Genomic DNA, 16,830 nt, shown 5'->3' on the forward strand with positions numbered 1-16,830 from the left:
GCGCGCTTGCCGTGTCCGGTACGCGGTCGGCCTCGTGGGCATCGGAGGGATCCGACAATGGCAATTCCGAGATCGTTCGAGAGGTTTCGGGGCTCCGGTCGTCGATGCGCCGTCCGCGACGTGAACAAAGGCGAGGGACGACGCAAACAAAAAGAGTGCTATCAGACCAGCACTAAAGCACCGGATCCCATCTGAACTACGAAGTTAAGCGTGCTTGGGCGAGAGTAGTACTAGGATGGTTTGCCACCTGGGAAGTCCTCGTGTTGCACTCCTTTTTGCGCCCCGAGCGGCCAAAAGACTTACTTAAAACTCTCTTTTAAGCTTTTCAATTTTTCCAGCATTATGGCCAACAATAAATACGTCATTAACATATATATAGCAGGAGAATAATGAAATCATCATCTAAAAATTTCTTCATAAAACATACAATGACCAGACATGGTTCTAGGATGGGTGACCCCCTGGGAAGTTCTCGTGTTGCACTCCTTTTTGCGCCCCGAGCGGCCAAAACCTCTCCCGTCGACCTCCGAGGCGATGGTTTTGGGCCTCGGAATTTGCCGTGACCGCTACGCAGTCAGTCGCGTGGGGCTCGTAGAGAGCTTTCCGGAATGGGGCCGCAATAGCGATTTCGAGTTCGTTCGAGAAAGTCCCGAAGGTTTCGACGCGCGCTTGCCGTGTCCGGTACGCGGTCGGCCTCGTGGGCATCGGAGGGATCCGACAATGGCGATTCCGAGATCGTTCGAGAGGTTTCGGGGCTCCGGTCGTCGATGCGCCGTCCGCGACGTGCACAAAGAAGAGGGACGACGCACAAAAAACCAGTGCGATCATACCAGCACTAAAGCACCGGATCCCATCAGAACTCCGAAGTTAAGCTTGCTTGGGCGAGAGTAGTACTAGGATGGGTGACCCCCTGGGAAGTCCTCGTGTTGCACTCCTTTTTGCGCCCCGAGCGGCCAAAAGACTTACTTAAAACTCTCATTTAAGCTTTTCAATTTTTCCAGCATTATGGCCAACAATAAATACGTCATTAACATATATATAGCAGGAGAATAATGAAATCATCATCTAAAAATTTCTTCATAAAACATATACAATGACCAGACATGGTTCTAGGATGGGTGACCCCCTCGGAAGTCCTCGTGTTGCACTCCCTTTTGCGCCCCGAGCGGCCAAAACCCCTCCCGTCGACCTCCGAGGCGATGGTTTTGGGCCTCGGAATTTGCCGTGACCGCTACGCAGTCAGTCTCGTGGGGCTCGGAGAGAGCTTTCCGGAATGGGGCCGCAATAGCGATTCCGAGTTCGTTCGAGAAAGTCCCGACGGTTTCGGCGCGCGCTTGCCGTGTCCGGTACGCGGTCGGCCTCGTGGGCATCGGAGGGATCCGACAATGGCGATTCCGAGATTGTTCGAGAGGTTTCGGGGCTCCGTTCGTCGATGCGCCGTCCGCGACGTGAACAAAGGCGAGGGACGACGCACACAAAACTAGTGCGATCATACCAGCACTAAAGCACCGGATCCTATAAGAACTCCGAAGTTAAGCCTGCTTGGGCGAGAGTAGTACTAGGAAGGGTGACCCCCTGGGAAGTCCTCGTGTTGCACTCCTTTTTGCGCCCCGAGCGGCCAAAAGACTTACTTAAAACTCTCTTTTAAGGTTTTCAATTTTTCCAGCATTATGGCCAACAATAAATATGTCATTAACATATATATAGCAGGAGAATAATGAAATCATCATCTAAAAATTTCTTCATAAAACATATACAATGACCAGACATGGTTCTAGGATGGGTGACCCCCTCGGAAGTCCTCGTGTTGCACTCCCTTTTGCGCCCCGAGCGGCCAAAACCTCTCCCGTCGACCTCCGAGGCGATGGTTTTGGGCCTCGGAATTTGCCGTGACCGCTACGCAGTCAGTCTCGTGGGGCTCGGAGAGAGCTTTCCGGAATGGGGCCGCAATAGCGATTCCGAGTTCGTTCGAGAAAGTCCCGATGGTTTCGGCGCGCGCTTGCCGTGTCCGGTACGCGGTCGGCCTCGTGGGCATCGGAGGGATCCGACAATGGCGATTCCGAGATCGTTCGAGAGGTTTCAGGGCTCCGGTCGTCGATGCGCCGTCCACGACGTGAACAAAGGCGAGGGACGACGCAAACAAAAAGAGTGCTATCAGACCAGCACTAAAGCACCGGATCCCATCTGAACTACGAAGTTAAGCGTGCTTGGGCGAGAGTAGTACTAGGATGGTTTGCCACCTGGGAAGTCCTCGTGTTGCACTCCCTTTTGCGCCCCGAGCGGCCAAAACCTCTCCCGTCGACCTCCGAGGCGATGGTTTTGGGCCTCGGAATTTGCCGTGACCGCTACGCAGTCAGTCTCGTGGGGCTCGGAGAGAGCTTTCCGGAATGGGGCCGCAATAGCGATTTCGAGTTCGTTCGAGAAAGTCCCGAAGGTTTCGACGCGCGCTTGCCGTGTCCGGTACGCGGTCGGCCTCGTGGGCATCGGAGGGATCCGACAATGGCGATTCCGAGATCGTTCGAGAGGTTTCGGGGCTCCGGTCGTCGATGCGCCGTCCGCGACGTGCACAAAGAAGAGGGACGACGCACAAAAAACGAGTGCGATCATACCAGCACTAAAGCACCGGATCCCATCAGAACTCCGAAGTTAAGCTTGCTTGGGCGAGAGTAGTACTAGGATGGGTGACCCCCTAGGAAGTCCTCGTGTTGCACTCCTTTTTGCGCCCCGAGCGGCCAAAAGACTTACTTAAAACTCTCTTTTAAGGTTTTCAATTTTTCCAGCATTATGGCCAACAATAAATATGTCATTAACATATATATAGCAGGAGAATAATGAAATCATCATCTAAAAATTTCTTCATAAAACATATACAATGACCAGACATGGTTCTAGGATGGGTGACCCCCTCGGAAGTCCTCGTGTTGCACTCCCTTTTGCGCCCCGAGCGGCCAAAACCTCTCCCGACGACCTCCGAGGCGATGGTTTTGGGCCTCGGAATTTGCCGTGACCGCTACGCAGTCAGTCTCGTGGGGCTCGGAGAGAGCTTTCCGGAATGGGGCCGCAATAGCGATTCCGAGTTCGTTCGAGAAAGTCCCGATGGTTTCGGCGCGCGCTTGCCGTGTCCGGTACGCGGTCGGCCTCGTGGGCATCGGAGGGATCCAACAATGGCGATTCCGAGATCGTTCGAGAGGTTTCAGGGCTCCGGTCGTCGATGCGCCGTCCGCGACGTGAACAAAGGCGAGGGACGACGCAAACAAAAAGAGTGCTATCAGACCAGCACTAAAGCACCGGATCCCATCTGAACTACGAAGTTAAGCGTGCTTGGGCGAGAGTAGTACTAGGATGGTTTGCCACCTGGGAAGTCCTCGTGTTGCACTCCCTTTTGCGCCCCGAGCGGCCAAAACCTCTCCCGTCGACCTCCGAGGCGATGGTTTTGGGCCTCGGAATTTGCCGTGACCGCTACGCAGTCAGTCTCGTGGGGCTCGGAGAGAGCTTTCCGGAATGGGGCCGCAATAGCGATTTCGAGTTCGTTCGAGAAAGTCCCGAAGGTTTCGACGCGCGCTTGCCGTGTCCGGTACGCGGTCGGCCTCGTGGGCATCGGAGGGATCCGACAATGGCGATTCCGAGATCGTTCGAGAGGTTTCGGGGCTCCGGTCGTCGATGCGCCGTCCGCGACGTGCACAAAGAAGAGGGACGACGCACAAAAAACGAGTGCGATCATACCAGCACTAAAGCACCGGATCCCATCAGAACTCCGAAGTTAAGCTTGCCTGGGCGAGAGTAGTACTAGGATGGGTGACCCCCTAGGAAGTCCTCGTGTTGCACTCCTTTTTGCGCCCCGAGCGGCCAAAAGACTTACTTAAAACTCTCTTTTAAGGTTTTCAATTTTTCCAGCATTATGGCCAACAATAAATATGTCATTAACATATATATAGCAGGAGAATAATGAAATCATCATCTAAAAATTTCTTCATAAAACATATACAATGACCAGACATGGTTCTAGGATGGGTGACCCCCTCGGAAGTCCTCGTGTTGCACTCCCTTTTGCGCCCCGAGCGGCCAAAACCTCTCCCGTCGACCTCCGAGGCGATGGTTTTGGGCCTCGGAATTTGCCGTGACCGCTACGCAGTCAGTCTCGTGGGGCTCGGAGAGAGCTTTCCGGAATGGGGCCGCAATAGCGATTCCGAGTTCGTTCGAGAAAGTCCCGATGGTTTCGGCGCGCGCTTGCCGTGTCCGGTACGCGGTCGGCCTCGTGGGCATCGGAGGGATCCGACAATGGCGATTCCGAGATCGTTCGAGAGGTTTCAGGGCTCCGGTCGTCGATGCGCCGTCCGCGACGTGAACAAAGGCGAGGGACGACGCAAACAAAAAGAGTGCTATCAGACCAGCACTAAAGCACCGGATCCCATCTGAACTACGAAGTTAAGCGTGCTTGGGCGAGAGTAGTACTAGGATGGTTTGCCACCTGGGAAGTCCTCGTGTTGCACTCCCTTTTGCGCCCCGAGCGGCCAAAACCTCTCCCGTCGACCTCCGAGGCGATGGTTTTGGGCCTCGGAATTTGCCGTGACCGCTACGCAGTCAGTCTCGTGGGGCTCGGAGAGAGCTTTCCGGAATGGGGCCGCAATAGCGATTTCGAGTTCGTTCGAGAAAGTCCCGAAGGTTTCGACGCGCGCTTGCCGTGTCCGGTACGCGGTCGGCCTCGTGGGCATCGGAGGGATCCGACAATGGCGATTCCGAGATCGTTCGAGAGGTTTCGGGGCTCCGGTCGTCGATGCGCCGTCCGCGACGTGCACAAAGAAGAGGGACGACGCACAAAAAACGAGTGCGATCATACCAGCACTAAAGCACCGGATCCCATCAGAACTCCGAAGTTAAGCTTGCTTGGGCGAGAGTAGTACTAGGATGGGTGACCCCCTGGGAAGTCCTCGTGTTGCACTCCTTTTTGCGCCCCGAGCGGCCAAAAGACTTACTTAAAACTCTCTTTTAAGGTTTTCAATTTTTCCAGCATTATGGCCAACAATAAATATGTCATTAACATATATATAGCAGGAGAATAATGAAATCATCATCTAAAAATTTCTTCATAAAACATATACAATGACCAGACATGGTTCTAGGATGGGTGACCCCCTCGGAAGTCCTCGTGTTGCACTCCCTTTTGCGCCCCGAGCGGCCAAAACCTCTCCCGTCGACCTCCGAGGCGATGGTTTTGGGCCTCGGAATTTGCCGTGACCGCTACGCAGTCAGTCTCGTGGGGCTCGGAGAGAGCTTTCCGGAATGGGGCCGCAATAGCGATTCCGAGTTCGTTCGAGAAAGTCCCGATGGTTTCGGCGCGCGCTTGCCGTGTCCGGTACGCGGTCGGCCTCGTGGGCATCGGAGGGATCCGACAATGGCGATTCCGAGATCGTTCGAGAGGTTTCAGGGCTCCGGTCGTCGATGCGCCGTCCGCGACGTGAACAAAGGCGAGGGACGACGCAAACAAAAAGAGTGCTATCAGACCAGCACTAAAGCACCGGATCCCATCTGAACTACGAAGTTAAGCGTGCTTGGGCGAGAGTAGTACTAGGATGGTTTGCCACCTGGGAAGTCCTCGTGTTGCACTCCTTTTTGCGCCCCGAGCGGCCAAAAGACTTACTTAAAACTCTCTTTTAAGCTTTTCAATTTTTCCAGCATTATGGCCAACAATAAATACGTCATTAACATATATATAGCAGGAGAATAATGAAATCATCATCTAAAAATTTCTTCTTAAAACATACAATGACCAGACATGGTTCTAGGATGGGTGACCCCCTGGGAAGTTCTCGTGTTGCACTCCTTTTTGCGCCCCGAGCGGCCAAAACCTCTCACGTCGACCTCCGAGGCGATGGTTTTGGGCCTCGGAATTTGCCGTGACCGCTACGCAGTCAGTCTCGTGGGGCTCGGAGAGAGCTTTCCGGAATGGGGCCGCAATAGCGATTTCGAGTTCGTTCGAGAAAGTCCCGAAGGTTTCGACGCGCGCTTGCCGTGTCCGGTACGCGGTCGGCCTCGTGGGCATCGGAGGGATCCGACAATGGCGATTCCGAGATCGTTCGAGAGGTTTCGGGGCTCCGGTCGTCGATGCGCCGTCCGCGACGTGCACAAAGAAGAGGGACGACGCACAAAAAACGAGTGCGATCATACCAGCACTAAAGCACCGGATCCCATCAGAACTCCGAAGTTAAGCTTGCTTGGGCGAGAGTAGTACTAGGATGGGTGACCCCCTGGGAAGTCCTCGTGTTGCACTCCTTTTTGCGCCCCGAGCGGCCAAAAGACTTACTTAAAACTCTCTTTTAAGGTTTTCAATTTTTCCAGCATTATGGCCAACAATAAATATGTCATTAACATATATATAGCAGGAGAATAATGAAATCATCATCTAAAAATTTCTTCATAAAACATATACAATGACCAGACATGGTTCTAGGATGGGTGACCCCCTCGGAAGTCCTCGTGTTGCACTCCCTTTTGCGCCCCGAGCAGCCAAAACCTCTCCCGTCGACCTCCGAGGCGATGGTTTTGGGCCTCGGAATTTGCCGTGACCGCTACGCAGTCAGTCTCGTGGGGCTCGGAGAGAGCTTTCCGGAATGGGGCCGCAATAGCGATTCCGAGTTCGTTCGAGAAAGTCCCGATGGTTTCGGCGCGCGCTTGCCGTGTTCGGTACGCGGTCGGCCTCGTGGGCATCGGAGGGATCCGACAATGGCAATTCCGAGATCGTTCGAGAGGTTTCGGGGCTCCGGTCGTCGATGCGCCGTCCGCGACGTGAACAAAGGCGGGGGACGACGCAAACAAAAAGAGTGCTATCAGACCAGCACTAAAGCACCGGATCCCATCTGAACTACGAAGTTAAGCGTGCTTGGGCGAGAGTAGTACTAGGATGGTTTGCCACCTGGGAAGTCCTCGTGTTGCACTCCTTTTTGAGCCCCGAGCGGCCAAAAGACTTACTTAAAACTCTCTTTTAAGCTTTTCAATTTTTCCAGCATTATGGCCAACAATAAATACGTCATTAACATATATATAGCAGGAGAATAATGAAATCATCATCTAAAAATTTCTTCATAAAACATACAATGACCAGACATGGTTCTAGGATGGGTGACCCCCTGGGAAGTTCTCGTGTTGCACTCCTTTTTGCGCCCCGAGCGGCCAAAACCTCTCCCGTCGACCTCCGAGGCGATGGTTTTGGGCCTCGGAATTTGCCGTGACCGCTACGCAGTCAGTCGCGTGGGGCTCGGAGAGAGCTTTCCGGAATGGGGCCGCAATAGCGATTTCGAGTTCGTTCGAGAAAGTCCCGAAGGTTTCGACGCGCGCTTGCCGTGTCCGGTACGCGGTCGGCCTCGTGGGCATCGGAGGGATCCGACAATGGCGATTCCGAGATCGTTCGAGAGGTTTCGGGGCTCCGGTCGTCGATGCGCCGTCCGCGACGTGCACAAAGAAGAGGGACGACGCACAAAAAACCAGTGCGATCATACCAGCACTAAAGCACCGGATCCCATCAGAACTCCGAAGTTAAGCTTGCTTGGGCGAGAGTAGTACTAGGATGGGTGACCCCCTGGGAAGTCCTCGTGTTGCACTCCTTTTTGCGCCCCGAGCGGCCAAAAGACTTACTTAAAACTCTCATTTAAGCTTTTCAATTTTTCCAGCATTATGGCCAACAATAAATACGTCATTAACATATATATAGCAGGAGAATAATGAAATCATCATCTAAAAATTTCTTCATAAAACATATACAATGACCAGACATGGTTCTAGGATGGGTGACCCCCTCGGAAGTCCTCGTGTTGCACTCCCTTTTGCGCCCCGAGCGGCCAAAACCTCTCCCGTCGACCTCCGAGGCGATGGTTTTGGGCCTCGGAATTTGCCGTGACCGCTACGCAGTCAGTCTCGTGGGGCTCGGAGAGAGCTTTCCGGAATGGGGCCGCAATAGCGATTCCGAGTTCGTTCGAGAAAGTCCCGACGGTTTCGGCGCGCGCTTGCCGTGTCCGGTACGCGGTCGGCCTCGTGGGCATCGGAAGGATCCGACAATGGCGATTCCGAGATTGTTCGAGAGGTTTCGGGGCTCCGGTCGTCGATGCGCCGTCCGCGACGTGAACAAAGGCGAGGGACGACGCACACAAAACTAGTGCGATCATACCAGCACTAAAGCACCGGATCCTATAAGAACTCCGAAGTTAAGCCTGCTTGGGCGAGAGTAGTACTAGGAAGGGTGACCCCCTGGGAAGTCCTCGTGTTGCACTCCTTTTTGCGCCCCGAGCGGCCAAAAGACTTACTTAAAACTCTCTTTTAAGCTTTTCAATTTTTCCAGCATTATGGCCAACAATAAATATGTCATTAACATATATATAGCAGGAGAATAATGAAATCATCATCTAAAAATTTCTTGATAAAACATACAATGACCAGACATGGTTCTAGGATGGGTGACCCCCTGGGAAGTCCTCGTGTTGCACTCCTTTTTGCGCCCCGAGCGGCCAAAACCTCTCCCGTCGACCTCCGAGGCGATGGTTTTGGGCCTCGGAATTTGCCGTGACCGCTACGCAGTCAGTCTCGTGGGGCTCGGAGAGAGCTTTCCGGAATGGGGCCGCAATAGCGATTCCGAGTTCGTTCGAGAAAGTCCCGATGGTTTCGGCGCGCGCTTGCCGTGTCCGGTACGCGGTCGGCCTCGTGGGCATCGGAGGGATCCGACAATGGCGATTCCGAGATCGTTCGAGAGGTTTCAGGGCTCCGGTCGTCGATGCGCCGTCCGCGACGTGAACAAAGGCGAGGGACGACGCAAACAAAAAGAGTGCTATCAGACCAGCACTAAAGCATCGGATCCCATCTGAACTACGAAGTTAAGCGTGCTTGGGCGAGAGTAGTACTAGGATGGTTTGCCACCTGGGAAGTCCTCGTGTTGCACTCCTTTTTGCGCCCCGAGCGGCCAAAAGACTTACTTAAAACTCTCTTTTAAGCTTTTCAATTTTTCCAGCATTATGGCCAACAATAAATACGTCATTAACATATATATAGCAGGAGAATAATGTAATCATCATCTAAAAATTTCTTCTTAAAACATACAATGACCAGACATGGTTCTAGGATGGGTGACCCCCTGGGAAGTTCTCGTGTTGCACTCCTTTTTGCGCCCCGAGCGGCCAAAACCTCTCACGTCGACCTCCGAGGCGATGGTTTTGGGCCTCGGAATTTGCCGTGACCGCTACGCAGTCAGTCTCGTGGGGCTCGGAGAGAGCTTTCGGAATGGGGCCGCAATAGCGATTTCGAGTTCGTTCGAGAAAGTCCCGAAGGTTTCGACGCGCGCTTGCCGTGTCCGGTACGCGGTCGGCCTCGTGGGCATCGGAGGGATCCGACAATGGCGATTCCGAGATCGTTCGAGAGGTTTCGGGGCTCCGGTCGTCGATGCGCCGTCCGCGACGTGCACAAAGAAGAGGGACGACACACAAAAAACGAGTGCGATCATACCAGCACTAAAGCACCGGATCCCATCAGAACTCCGAAGTTAAGCTTGCTTGGGCGAGAGTAGTACTAGGATGGGTGACCCCCTGGGAAGTCCTCGTGTTGCACTCCTTTTTGCGCCCCGAGCGGCCAAAAGACTTACTTAAAACTCTCTTTTAAGCTTTTCAATTTTTCCAGCATTATGGCCAACAATAAATACGTCATTAACATATATATAGCAGGAGAATAATGAAATCATCATCTAAAAATTTCTTCTTAAAACATACAATGACCAGACATGGTTCTAGGATGGGTGACCCCCTGGGAAGTTCTCGTGTTGCACTCCTTTTTGCGCCCCGAGCGGCCAAAACCTCTCACGTCGACCTCCGAGGCGATGGTTTTGGGCCTCGAAATTTGCCGTGACCGCTACGCAGTCAGTCTCGTGGGGCTCGGAGAGAGCTTTCCGGAATGGGGCCGCAATAGCGATTTCGAGTTCGTTCGAGAAAGTCCCGAAGGTTTCGACGCGCGCTTGCCGTGTCCGGTACGCGGTCGGCCTCGTGGGCATCGGAGGGATCCGACAATGGCGATTCCGAGATCGTTCGAGAGGTTTCGGGGCTCCGGTCGTCGATGCGCCGTCCGCGACGTGCACAAAGAAGAGGGACGACGCACAAAAAATGAGTGCGATCATACCAGCACTAAAGCACCGGATCCCATCAGAACTCCGAAGTTAAGCTTGCTTGGGCGAGAGTAGTACTAGGATGGGTGACCCCCTGGGAAGTCCTCGTGTTGCACTCCTTTTTGCGCCCCGAGCGGCCAAAAGACTTACTTAAAACTCTCTTTTAAGGTTTTCAATTTTTCCAGCATTATGGCCAACAATAAATATGTCATTAACATATATATAGCAGGAGAATAATGAAATCATCATCTAAAAATTTCTTCATAAAACATATACAATGACCAGACATGGTTCTAGGATGGGTGACCCCCTCGGAAGTCCTCGTGTTGCACTCCCTTTTGCGCCCCGAGCGGCCAAAACCTCTCCCGTCGACCTCCGAGGCGATGGTTTTGGGCCTCGGAATTTGCCGTGACCGCTACGCAGTCAGTCTCGTGGGGCTCGGAGAGAGCTTTCCGGAATGGGGCCGCAATAGCGATTCCGAGTTCGTTCGAGAAAGTCCCGACGGTTTCGGCGCGCGCTTGCCGTGTCCGGTACGCGGTCGGCCTCGTGGGCATCGGAGGGATCCGACAATGGCGATTCCGAGATCGTTCGAGAGGTTTCGGGGCTCCGGTCGTCGATGCGCCGTCCGCGACGTGAACAAAGGCGAGGGACGACGCAAACAAAAAGAGTGCTATCAGACCAGCACTAAAGCACCGGATCCCATCTGAACTACGAAGTTAAGCGTGCTTGGGCGAGAGTAGTACTAGGATGGTTTGCCACCTGGGAAGTCCTCGTGTTGCACTCCTTTTTGCGCCCCGAGCGGCCAAAAGACTTACTTAAAACTCTCTTTTAAGCTTTTCAATTTTTCCAGCATTATGGCCAACAATAAATACGTCATTAACATATATATAGCAGGAGAATAATGAAATCATCATCTAAAAATTTCTTCTTAAAACATACAATGACCAGACATGGTTCTAGGATGGGTGACCCCCTGGGAAGTTCTCGTGTTGCACTCCTTTTTGCGCCCCGAGCGGCCAAAAGACTTACTTAAAACTCTCTTTTAAGCTTTTCAATTTTTCCAGCATTATGGCCAACAATAAATACGTCATTAACATATATATAGCAGGAGAATAATGAAATCATCATCTAAAAATTTCTTCTTAAAACATACAATGACCAGACATGGTTCTAGGATGGGTGACCCCCTGGGAAGTTCTCGTGTTGCACTCCTTTTTGCGCCCCGAGCGGCCAAAACCTCTCACGTCGACCTCCGAGGCGATGGTTTTGGGCCTCGGAATTTGCCGTGACCGCTACGCAGTCAGTCTCGTGGGGCTCGGAGAGAGCTTTCCGGAATGGGGCCGCAATAGCGATTTCGAGTTCGTTCGAGAAAGTCCCGAAGTTTTCGACGCGCGCTTGCCGTGTCCGGTACGCGGTCAGCCTCGTGGGCATCGGAGGGATCCGACAATGGCGATTCCGAGATCGTTCGAGAGGTTTCGGGGCTCCGGTCGTCGATGCGCCGTCCGCGACGTGCACAAAGAAGAGGGACGACGCACAAAAAATGAGTGCGATCATACCAGCACTAAAGCACCGGATCCCATCAGAACTCCGAAGTTAAGCTTGCTTGGGCGAGAGTAGTACTAGGATGGGTGACCCCCTGGGAAGTCCTCGTGTTGCACTCCTTTTTGCGCCCCGAGCGGCCAAAAGACTTACTTAAAACTCTCTTTTAAGGTTTTCAATTTTTCCAGCATTATGGCCAACAATAAATATGTCATTAACATATATATAGTAGGAGAATAATGAAATCATCATCTAAAAATTTCTTCATAAAACATATACAATGACCAGACATGGTTCTAGGATGGGTGACCCCCTCGGAAGTCCTCGTGTTGCACTCCCTTTTGCGCCCCGAGCGGCCAAAACCTCTCCCGTCGACCTCCGAGGCGATGGTTTTGGGCCTCGGAATTTGCCGTGACCGCTACGCAGTCAGTCTCGTGGGGCTCGGAGAGAGCTTTCCGGAATGGGGCCGCAATAGCGATTCCGAGTTCGTTCGAGAAAGTCCCGACGGTTTCGGCGCGCGCTTGCCGTGTCCGGTACGCGGTCGGCCTCGTGGGCATCGGAGGGATCCGACAATGGCGATTCCGAGATCGTTCGAGAGGTTTCGGGGCTCCGGTCGTCGATGCGCCGTCCGCGACGTGAACAAAGGCGAGGGACGACGCAAACAAAAAGAGTGCTATCAGACCAGCACTAAAGCACCGGATCCCATCTGAACAACGAAGTTAAGCGTGCTTGGGCGAGAGTAGTACTAGGATGGTTTGCCACCTGGGAATTCCTCGTGTTGCACTCCTTTTTGCGCCCCGAGCGGCCAAAAGACTTACTTAAAACTCTCTTTTAAGCTTTTCAATTTTTCCAGCATTATGGCCAACAATAAATACGTCATTAACATATATATAGCAGGAGAATAATGAAATCATCATCTAAAAATTTCTTCTTAAAACATACAATGACCAGACATGGTTCTAGGATGGGTGACCCCCTGGGAAGTTCTCGTGTTGCACTCCTTTTTGCGCCCCGAGCGGCCAAAAGACTTACTTAAAACTCTCTTTTAAGCTTTTCAATTTTTCCAGCATTATGGCCAACAATAAATATGTCATTAACATATATATAGCAGGAGAATAATGAAATTATCATCTAAAAATTTCTTCATAAAACATACAATGACCAGACATGGTTCTAGGATGGGTGACCCCCTGGGAAGTCCTCGTGTTGCACTCCTTTTTGCGCCCCGAGCGGCCAAAACCTCTCCCGTCGACCTCCGAGGCGATGGTTTTGGGCCTCGGAATTTGCCGTGACCGCTACGCAGTCAGTCTCGTGGGGCTCGGAGAGAGCTTTCCGGAATGGGGCCGCAATAGCGATTCCGAGTTCGTTCGAGAAAGTCCCGATGGTTTCGGCGCGCGCTTGCCGTGTCCGGTACGCGGTCGGCCTCGTGGGCATCGGAGGGATCCGACAATGGCGATTCCGAGATCGTTCGAGAGGTTTCGGGGCTCCGGTCGTCGATGCGCCGTCCGCGACGTGCACAAAGGCGAGGGACGACGCACACAAAATGAGTGCGATCATACCAGCACTAAAGCACCAGATCCCATCAGAACTCTGAAGTTAAGCCTGCTTGGGCGAGAGTAGTACTAGGATGGGTGACCCCCTGGGAAGTCCTTGTGTTGCACTCCTTTTTGCGCCCCGAGCGGCCAAAAGACTTACTTAAAACTCTCTTTTAAGCTTTTCAATTTTTCCAGCATTATGGCCAACAATAAATATGTCATTAACATATATATAGCAGGAGAATAATGAAATCATCATCTAAAAATTTCTTCATAAAACATACAATGACCAGACATGGTTCTAGGATGGGTGACCCCCTGGGAAGTCCTCGTGTTGCACACCTTTTTGCGCCCCGAGCGGCCAAAACTTGCCGTCCGCGACGTGCACAAAGGCGAGTGACGACGCACACAAAACGAGTGCGATCATACCAGCACTAAAGCACCGGATCCCATCAGAACTCCGAAGTTAAGCTTGCTTGGGCGAGAGTAGTACTAGGATGGGTGACCCCTTGGGAAGTCCTCGTGTTGCACTTCTTTTTGGGCCCCGAGCGGCCAAAAGACTTACTTAAAACTCTCTTTTAAACTTTTCAATTTTTCCAGCATTATGGCCAACAATAAATACGTCATTAACATATATATAGCAGGAGAATAATGAAATCATCATCTAAAAATTTCTTCTTAAAACATACAATGACCAGACATGGTTCTAGGATGGGTGACCCCCTGGGAAGTTCTCGTGTTGCACTCCTTTTTGCGCCCCGAGCGGCCAAAACCTCTCACGTCGACCTCCGAGGCGATGGTTTTGGGCCTCGGAATTTGCCGTGACCGCTACGCAGTCTGTCTCGTGGGGCTCGGAGAGAGCTTTCCGGAATGGGGCCGCAATAGCGATTTCGAGTTCGTTCGAGAAAGTCCCGAAGGTTTCGACGCGCGCTTGCCGTGTCCGGTACGCGGTCGGCCTCGTGGGCATCGGAGGGATCCGACAATGGCGATTCCGATATCGTTCGAGAGGTTTCGGGGCTCCGGTCGTCGATGCGCCGTCCGCGACGTGCACAAAGAAGAGGGACGACGCACAAAAAATGAGTGCGATCATACCAGCACTAAAGCACCGGATCCCATCAGAACTCCGAAGTTAAGCTTGCTTGGGCGAGAGTAGTACTAGGATGGGTGACCCCCTGGGAAGTCCTCGTGTTGCACTCCTTTTTGCGCCCCGAGCGGCCAAAAGACTTACTTAAAACTCTCTTTTAAGCTTTTCAATTTTTCCAGCATTATGGCCAACAATAAATATGTCATTAACATATATATAGCAGGAGAATAATGAAATCATCATCTAAAAATTTCTTCATAAAACATACAATGACCAGACATGGTTCTAGGATGGGTGACCCCCTGGGAAGTCCTCGTGTTGCACTCCTTTTTGCGCCCCGAGCGGCCAAAACCTCTCCCGTCGACCTCCGAGGCGATGGTTTTGGGCCTCGGAATTTGCCGTGACCGCTACGCAGTCAGTCTCGTGGGGCTCGGAGAGAGCTTTCCGGAATGGGGCCGCAATAGCGATTCCGAGTTCGTTCGAGAAAGTCCCGATGGTTTCGGCGCGCGCTTGCCGTGTCCGGTACGCGGTCGGCCTCGTGGGCATCGGAGGGATCCGACAATGGCGATTCCGAGATCGTTCGAGAGGTTTCGGGGCTCCGGTCGTCGATGCGCCGTCCGCGACGTGCACAAAGGCGAGGGACGACGCACACAAAACGAGTTCGATCATACCAGCACTAAAGCACCGGATCCCATCAGAACTATGAAGTTAAGCTTGCTTGGGCGAGAGTAGTACTAAGATGGGTGACCCCCTGGGAAGTCCTCGTGTTGCACTCCTTTTTGGGCCCCGAGCGGCCAAAAGACTTACTTAAAACTCTCTTTTAAGCTTTTCAATTTTTCCAGCATTATGGCCAACAATAAATATATCATTAACATATATATAGCAGGAGAATAATGAAATCATCATCTAAAAATTTCTTCATAAAACATACAATGACCAGACATGGTTCTAGGATGGGTGACCCCCTGGGAAGTCCTCGTGTTGCACTCCTTTTTGCGCCCCGAGCGGCCAAAACCTCTCCCGTCGACCTCCGAGGCGATGGTTTTGGGCCTCGGAATTTGCCGTGACCGCTACGCAGTCTGTCTCGTGGGGCTCGGAGAGAGCTTTCCGGAATGGGGCCGCAATAGCGATTTCGAGTTCGTTCGAGAAAGTCCCGAAGGTTTCGACGCGCGCTTGCCGTGTCCGGTACGCGGTCGGCCTCGTGGGCATCGGAGGGATCCGACAATGGCGATTCCGAGATCGTTCGAGAGGTTTCGGGGCTCCGGTCGTCGATGCGCCGTCCGCGACGTGCACAAAGAAGAGGGACGACGCACAAAAAATGAGTGCGATCATACCAGCACTAAAGCACCGGATCCCATCAGAACTCCGAAGTTAAGCTTGCTTGGGCGAGAGTAGTACTAGGATGGGTGACCCCCTGGGAAGTCCTCGTGTTGCACTCCTTTTTGCGCCCCGAGCGGCCAAAAGACTTACTTAAAACTCTCTTTTAAGGTTTTCAATTTTTCCAGCAATATGGCCAACAATAAATATGTCATTAACATATATATAGCAGGAGAATAATGAAATCATCATCTAAAAATTTCTTCATAAAACATATACAATGACCAGACATGGTTCTAGGATGGGTGACCCCCTCGGAAGTCCTCGTGTTGCACTCCCTTTTGCGCCCCGAGCGGCCAAAACCTCTCCCGTCGACCTCCGAGGCGATGGTTTTGGGCCTCGGAATTTGCCGTGACCGCTACGCAGTCAGTCTCGTGGGGCTCGGAGAGAGCTTTCCGGAATGGGGCCGCAATAGCGATTCCGAGTTCGTTCGAGATAGTCCCGATGGTTTCGGCGCGCGCTTGCCGTGTCCGGTACGCGGTCGGCCTCGTGGGCATCGGAGGGATCCGACAATGGCGATTCCGAGATCGATCGAGAGGTTTCGGGGCTCCGGTAGTCGATGCGCCGTCCGCGACGTGAACAAAGGCGAGGGACGACGCACACAAAACGAGTGCGATCATACCAGCACTAAAGCACCGAATCCCATCAGAACTCCGAAGTTAAGCTTGCTTGGGCGAGAGTAGTACTAGGATGGGTGACCCCCTGGGAAGTCCTCGTGTTGCACTCCTTTTTGCGCCCCGAGAGGCCAAAAGACTTACTTAAAACTCTCTTTTAAGGTTTTCAATTTTTCCAACATTATGGCCAACAATAAATACGTCATTAACATATATATAGCAGGAGAATAATGAAATCATCATCTAAAAATTTCTTCATAAAACATACAATGACCAGACATGGTTCTAGGATGGGTGACCCCCTGGGAAGTCCTCGTGTTGCACTCCTTTTTGCGCCCCGAGCGGCCAAAACCTCTCCCGTCGACCTCCGAGGCGATGGTTTTGGGCCTCGGAATTTGCCGTGACCGCTAAGCAGTCAGTCTCGTGGGGCTCGGAGAGAGCTTTCCGGAATGGGGCCGCAATAGCGATTCCGAGTTCGTTCGAGAAAGTCCCGATGGTTTGGGCGTGCGCTTGCCGTGTCCGGTACGCGGTCGGCCTCGTGGGCATCGG

General features: G+C 52.6%; 26 non-coding genes across 26 annotated transcripts; all 26 read left to right on the forward strand.

Annotated features, from left to right (window-relative positions):
• Nucleotides 1-153: 153 nt before the first annotated feature.
• Nucleotides 154-272, forward strand: LOC135590820 (5S ribosomal RNA). The gene has a single exon (XR_010478226.1). It is a non-coding gene; the product is annotated as a 5S ribosomal RNA (ribosomal RNA).
• Nucleotides 273-816: 544 nt separating this feature from the next.
• Nucleotides 817-935, forward strand: LOC135589484 (5S ribosomal RNA). Its single transcript, XR_010476891.1, has one exon. It is a non-coding gene; the product is annotated as a 5S ribosomal RNA (ribosomal RNA).
• Nucleotides 936-1,481: 546 nt separating this feature from the next.
• LOC135590512 (5S ribosomal RNA) lies at nt 1,482-1,600 on the forward strand. Its single transcript, XR_010477920.1, has one exon. It is a non-coding gene; the product is annotated as a 5S ribosomal RNA (ribosomal RNA).
• Nucleotides 1,601-2,146: 546 nt separating this feature from the next.
• LOC135590821 (5S ribosomal RNA) lies at nt 2,147-2,265 on the forward strand. The gene has a single exon (XR_010478227.1). It is a non-coding gene; the product is annotated as a 5S ribosomal RNA (ribosomal RNA).
• A 330-nt stretch (nt 2,266-2,595) lies between these two features.
• Nucleotides 2,596-2,714, forward strand: LOC135589262 (5S ribosomal RNA). The gene has a single exon (XR_010476670.1). It is a non-coding gene; the product is annotated as a 5S ribosomal RNA (ribosomal RNA).
• Nucleotides 2,715-3,260: 546 nt separating this feature from the next.
• On the forward strand, nt 3,261-3,379 carry LOC135590823 (5S ribosomal RNA). The gene has a single exon (XR_010478229.1). It is a non-coding gene; the product is annotated as a 5S ribosomal RNA (ribosomal RNA).
• Nucleotides 3,380-3,709: 330 nt separating this feature from the next.
• On the forward strand, nt 3,710-3,828 carry LOC135589354 (5S ribosomal RNA). The gene has a single exon (XR_010476763.1). It is a non-coding gene; the product is annotated as a 5S ribosomal RNA (ribosomal RNA).
• Nucleotides 3,829-4,374: 546 nt separating this feature from the next.
• Nucleotides 4,375-4,493, forward strand: LOC135590824 (5S ribosomal RNA). The gene has a single exon (XR_010478230.1). It is a non-coding gene; the product is annotated as a 5S ribosomal RNA (ribosomal RNA).
• Nucleotides 4,494-4,823: 330 nt separating this feature from the next.
• Nucleotides 4,824-4,942, forward strand: LOC135590319 (5S ribosomal RNA). Its single transcript, XR_010477725.1, has one exon. It is a non-coding gene; the product is annotated as a 5S ribosomal RNA (ribosomal RNA).
• A 546-nt stretch (nt 4,943-5,488) lies between these two features.
• Nucleotides 5,489-5,607, forward strand: LOC135590826 (5S ribosomal RNA). Its single transcript, XR_010478231.1, has one exon. It is a non-coding gene; the product is annotated as a 5S ribosomal RNA (ribosomal RNA).
• Nucleotides 5,608-6,151: 544 nt separating this feature from the next.
• LOC135590331 (5S ribosomal RNA) lies at nt 6,152-6,270 on the forward strand. Its single transcript, XR_010477737.1, has one exon. It is a non-coding gene; the product is annotated as a 5S ribosomal RNA (ribosomal RNA).
• Nucleotides 6,271-6,816: 546 nt separating this feature from the next.
• On the forward strand, nt 6,817-6,935 carry LOC135590827 (5S ribosomal RNA). Its single transcript, XR_010478232.1, has one exon. It is a non-coding gene; the product is annotated as a 5S ribosomal RNA (ribosomal RNA).
• Nucleotides 6,936-7,479: 544 nt separating this feature from the next.
• Nucleotides 7,480-7,598, forward strand: LOC135589485 (5S ribosomal RNA). Its single transcript, XR_010476892.1, has one exon. It is a non-coding gene; the product is annotated as a 5S ribosomal RNA (ribosomal RNA).
• Nucleotides 7,599-8,144: 546 nt separating this feature from the next.
• LOC135590513 (5S ribosomal RNA) lies at nt 8,145-8,263 on the forward strand. Its single transcript, XR_010477921.1, has one exon. It is a non-coding gene; the product is annotated as a 5S ribosomal RNA (ribosomal RNA).
• Nucleotides 8,264-8,807: 544 nt separating this feature from the next.
• On the forward strand, nt 8,808-8,926 carry LOC135590963 (5S ribosomal RNA). The gene has a single exon (XR_010478366.1). It is a non-coding gene; the product is annotated as a 5S ribosomal RNA (ribosomal RNA).
• A 543-nt stretch (nt 8,927-9,469) lies between these two features.
• LOC135590343 (5S ribosomal RNA) lies at nt 9,470-9,588 on the forward strand. Its single transcript, XR_010477749.1, has one exon. It is a non-coding gene; the product is annotated as a 5S ribosomal RNA (ribosomal RNA).
• Nucleotides 9,589-10,132: 544 nt separating this feature from the next.
• LOC135590355 (5S ribosomal RNA) lies at nt 10,133-10,251 on the forward strand. Its single transcript, XR_010477762.1, has one exon. It is a non-coding gene; the product is annotated as a 5S ribosomal RNA (ribosomal RNA).
• A 546-nt stretch (nt 10,252-10,797) lies between these two features.
• On the forward strand, nt 10,798-10,916 carry LOC135590828 (5S ribosomal RNA). The gene has a single exon (XR_010478233.1). It is a non-coding gene; the product is annotated as a 5S ribosomal RNA (ribosomal RNA).
• A 758-nt stretch (nt 10,917-11,674) lies between these two features.
• Nucleotides 11,675-11,793, forward strand: LOC135590367 (5S ribosomal RNA). Its single transcript, XR_010477775.1, has one exon. It is a non-coding gene; the product is annotated as a 5S ribosomal RNA (ribosomal RNA).
• Nucleotides 11,794-12,339: 546 nt separating this feature from the next.
• On the forward strand, nt 12,340-12,458 carry LOC135591391 (5S ribosomal RNA). The gene has a single exon (XR_010478500.1). It is a non-coding gene; the product is annotated as a 5S ribosomal RNA (ribosomal RNA).
• A 758-nt stretch (nt 12,459-13,216) lies between these two features.
• LOC135589407 (5S ribosomal RNA) lies at nt 13,217-13,335 on the forward strand. Its single transcript, XR_010476815.1, has one exon. It is a non-coding gene; the product is annotated as a 5S ribosomal RNA (ribosomal RNA).
• A 286-nt stretch (nt 13,336-13,621) lies between these two features.
• Nucleotides 13,622-13,740, forward strand: LOC135589298 (5S ribosomal RNA). The gene has a single exon (XR_010476706.1). It is a non-coding gene; the product is annotated as a 5S ribosomal RNA (ribosomal RNA).
• Nucleotides 13,741-14,284: 544 nt separating this feature from the next.
• Nucleotides 14,285-14,403, forward strand: LOC135590379 (5S ribosomal RNA). Its single transcript, XR_010477787.1, has one exon. It is a non-coding gene; the product is annotated as a 5S ribosomal RNA (ribosomal RNA).
• Nucleotides 14,404-14,947: 544 nt separating this feature from the next.
• On the forward strand, nt 14,948-15,066 carry LOC135590850 (5S ribosomal RNA). The gene has a single exon (XR_010478254.1). It is a non-coding gene; the product is annotated as a 5S ribosomal RNA (ribosomal RNA).
• A 544-nt stretch (nt 15,067-15,610) lies between these two features.
• LOC135590391 (5S ribosomal RNA) lies at nt 15,611-15,729 on the forward strand. The gene has a single exon (XR_010477799.1). It is a non-coding gene; the product is annotated as a 5S ribosomal RNA (ribosomal RNA).
• A 546-nt stretch (nt 15,730-16,275) lies between these two features.
• On the forward strand, nt 16,276-16,394 carry LOC135589658 (5S ribosomal RNA). Its single transcript, XR_010477064.1, has one exon. It is a non-coding gene; the product is annotated as a 5S ribosomal RNA (ribosomal RNA).
• The last annotated feature ends 436 nt before the right edge of the window (nt 16,395-16,830 follow it).

Source organism: Musa acuminata, chromosome BXJ1-8 (genome assembly GCF_036884655.1).
Source record: "Musa acuminata AAA Group cultivar baxijiao chromosome BXJ1-8, Cavendish_Baxijiao_AAA, whole genome shotgun sequence".
In the NCBI taxonomy this organism is placed as follows: Eukaryota; Viridiplantae; Streptophyta; class Magnoliopsida; order Zingiberales; family Musaceae; genus Musa; species Musa acuminata.